Source organism: Chelonia mydas, chromosome 5, assembly GCF_015237465.2.
Source record: "Chelonia mydas isolate rCheMyd1 chromosome 5, rCheMyd1.pri.v2, whole genome shotgun sequence".
Classification (NCBI taxonomy): domain Eukaryota; kingdom Metazoa; phylum Chordata; order Testudines; family Cheloniidae; genus Chelonia; species Chelonia mydas.
Window position 1 is genome coordinate 115,863,978 of NC_051245.2, and position 3,969 is coordinate 115,867,946.

A 3,969-nucleotide genomic window follows, 5' to 3' on the forward strand; every position below is an offset into this window, starting at 1 on the left:
GTTCATACTAAGATGCTGCCCACTGGTTGGTGCACATATGTCAGTGGCACTAATAACATGCACATGGGACAGCTGTGCCCTCTTTCCATTCACATCATTGTGTGCACACACAGCACAACCTGGGAGCTCACTAGGTGTGCGTTGCGGGATTTTTTCTTGCTATGCACTGTGAGATGAATATTGAAAGTTTAGGTGGAAGCCAATGGAATTGTTGAACTTGGGGTCAAAGTCAAAACATCCCATGGATTTGTCCCATACTTCCTCCTTTGTGGGTGGACTAGTGTCATTTTCAAATTGCTGTCAGCCAGCATGGGCGTAAGAATGCTCCATACCACTATGGCGGCAGCCATGAATAGGATGGGTGTGGGAGGGAGGTGGGTTGTGAGCATCCAAGTTCCAGTTATAGGAAGCAGAAGTAGCACATTGTGTTAACTCTTTATTTTATCTTGTATCCGTACTTTTATACTTGTAAAAACCTAGTATGTACGCTGTGTATTGTGCATAGAACCTCAGGTTCTTTGTGGCTTTTCAACGGGTTTTAGTGCACAAGTTATGCCAGTACATAATAGCCAAAAATAAAACTTGCAAACAGTTATACATTTTGCTCATAGTGATTGTAAAACCATGAATCATAGGTTTAAAGTAAACAAGCCTGAAATTCAAATACAGTGCAGTGTGGTGGGGCAGGGGGATAGCACACCAGAATGGGGATGGCTTCCCTTTGCTGCTTCATCTCCATCTGCCTTCTGGGGTTGATGCCGGAGTTCAAAGTCGCCAACTGCAATAGAAGGTGCAAACGTGCTGGCTCCTCACGCAGTGTTGTTCTCATTGCTCTGGGCTGGAGCTGGGGAGGGGAATCACCTCTGGGAGCTGCGGGGCTACAGCGGGGAACACCTGCTGGTATTCCGGGTACCTTGCATTACCCAGGGGCTGCAGAGTATGGCTGAGTCCTGGTTGGGAAGATGGTATTGTCTGAGGGCCTAATACCAGCATACATGCCTACACAGCATTCTTGCCTGCACACTGCCTCAAGGAATTGCTTTTGTATATCCCTGTCCTGTCTTTCTCCCCCGTGTCTGTGGTAATGTCAACACTGTCCTGGGATACCTCAGTGCAGTCTCTGCATAGCTGCCTGGTTTTCTCCCTCTCAGACACCCTTCAGCCTTCTGTAGTTTTCGTTTCTTCTCCAAGCCTGTGAGGAGGGCTCCAAACACCTCATCCTTAGACCTCCTTTTCTTCCCCTTAAGATTGTTCAGCAACTGCCAAAGGCCCTCTCTTGCTGCTGCAGGTGCCATGGCGGGGGGGAGCAGGCAGTTATTGTTCATATTACAACTAGAGAACTGACACCCCCTTGCTCCTTCAGACTCCGATTTCCTGGATTGGGTCCCTGGTGCTGCCCTCTGTTCAGGGGTGGAGCTTTGCACTGGGACTGCTTGGACTCTTAAGGGTACAGCTACATTGCAATCAGAGGTGTGACTGCAATTCAGGTAGGCGTGCCCACACTAATTTCAATCTAGCTAGTGTGGCGAAAAATAGCAGTAAAATCTGATGGAGAAAGGTGGCTAGAAAGACAAGGTGGGTGAGGTAATATCTTTCACTTCTTCTGGTGAGAGAGACAAGCTTTCAAGCTTACATAGAGCTCTTCCTCGGGAGCAAGGAGGTAACAGGCAGGGGTGTGTGATCAAAGAGGAAAGAGAGAACACGGGGAGCCTATGACCTGACAATAGGTGAGCTGCAAAAGGAAACACAGGGAACTTGAGTTGCAGTGACAGAGTGGGAAGCAGCATGTAGCTGGGCTGCCCGTTTTTTTATATATATATTGTTTATTTGGAGGAGGAGAAGGGCAGCAATGTTGGGAGTTACAGCAAAGTAGTTATTTGCAAGGGAGTGGGTGGCATTTATTCAGTGAGGGGGGAACTATCCCACTTCTTTTAGTTGGTATTATCTGGGAGATCAAGAAGCGTGTGTATGTGTGAGCTAGAGAGAAAAATCTGTGTGAGTGTGTGTGCGGTCTGTGTGTGTTTAGGAATCAGGGTTTTTTTCCTGACTGGGAAAGGGAGTTGTTACCTATTGTCATTGGCATCACTTATTTTGAGCACCATTGCCTAGCAACAACCATAGCTGGCACCAGGTCTTAAGAGGAAGCTGAAAGAAACACTGCAGGCAGCAGTCTTGGGATAGCCTGCCCCAGGGAAAGTTTCTTATATATTATATCATTTTAATTCTGGCTATTCTTGCCATCCATATAAAATTTTAATCTCTTTTGGGATCCTGTTAAGCTCTCATCCTAAATTATATCCTCTTTTCCAAATCTATTCAGTCTCCCTGCTAAATACGGTGCAAGCTCCATACCTTGGAACTTACTCTCCCTACTGTGGATATGCAATTATTCCAATATGGAATCAGTCAGTTTTTGAAAGTGTGAATACTTAGTCTTCAATTATAGTAACAATTCTTTGCATCAGTGATGCTTACGCTCATTAAAATCTTTTTTTTTTCGTTAAAACCTCAAACAATCCTGTTAATTATTGTTCATATTTTCCTTGGGGAGAAAGTGGTCAATTTTTAATTTGTTTTTCCAGTGTAAAAGTTATATGCATCTTCTATTTCATTTTCTAGGTTATACAGTAGGCATTGTTCTCTGATCACCAAAGATATGCTGGGAAACGTTTTGAAAATAATTTACAATAAAATGCCAGGATCTGAAGCGAAAAACACCCCTTTAGTCAATCAAAAACATGTAACTAATAATGCTCTGATTTTGCAAACACATGCCAACGGGAAGTCAATGGAACTAATCAGAAGCATGAAGTTAAGCCTATACACAAGTCTTTGCAGGACTGTGACCCAAGAGCATAACAACTTCTGTTGCATTTTGGTCACAAAAGTCGTAATTTGACTCATGAAATGGCCTGCTAAGTACACTTATACACACATCTAATGCTACACATATTGCACAGTGTAGTGCGGCTTGCAGTACAGAAAAGCTCCCCCACCCCACAGAAAGCAAAAAGGGATTCAACTTTAGCTCAAGCACCAAAGGCCTGTTAAGAACTTGGATTATGTTTCGCTTGCTGAATTTGTACAGCTTGGCGGATGTCCATATTTATCCAAGCAAGGATTCGTGGTGACACCCTCGAGTAAGCATTAGTCTACTTGCTTTAGTACATTAACACCACAGTTCTTCAGGAACTGGAGGTAAGACTGTGTGTGTGTGGGATAAACAACAGACTCCAAAGTTATTGTTTTGGAGCCAGGATTATTTGAATGGCAAGAGGTAAAAGATCACCATCCTTTTTCAGCCACACTTTCTTCATTTACAAGGAAACAGGCTAGGGCCACAGAAAGTAACTGTCGCCCCACCTGCTCAGTTTCCCTGGAAGAGGTGTGCAGGTGAAGACTTTATGCTCAGAAGTCCATTTTCATTGTCCAACTCTTAGATCGGTTTGAGACCCATCAACCAGGAGCATGCTCTTTGGAGTGCATGACCTGCCTCTCTATCAGGATGCCCTGACAGAGACACCAAGCATCCTGGTATGGGGATCCAGCCACAGAATCCACCTCCAGAACCATGCCAGATGAGGTCTAGTCTGTGCTCAAGATACATGCAGCATTCTGAAGCCAGGAAGTCATGTCAGGCCATGGATCTTAGCATCGAGCATACAAGGGCAAGGGTGTGACTCCATACATTTGAGCAGCAGGATTCAGTAAAACCCTCTTACACTCAGAAGGATCCATAGAAAGATGTTATTTGCAGGTATCAAAGGGTTTGGATTGATTTATGATGCCCTGCACACATGGAAAACATACATAGATAATTAAAGGATTTGTTCTGTAGATTTCCCCAAGAGTGGAGGTTAGCCATATAGTCATGTCTGCATATGCTGTACAGAACAAAACCAATTACCTACAGGCTTTGGGGAAAAACAAAAGCCTTTGAATGCCAAAGGTTTGGGAAAATGAGAGAGC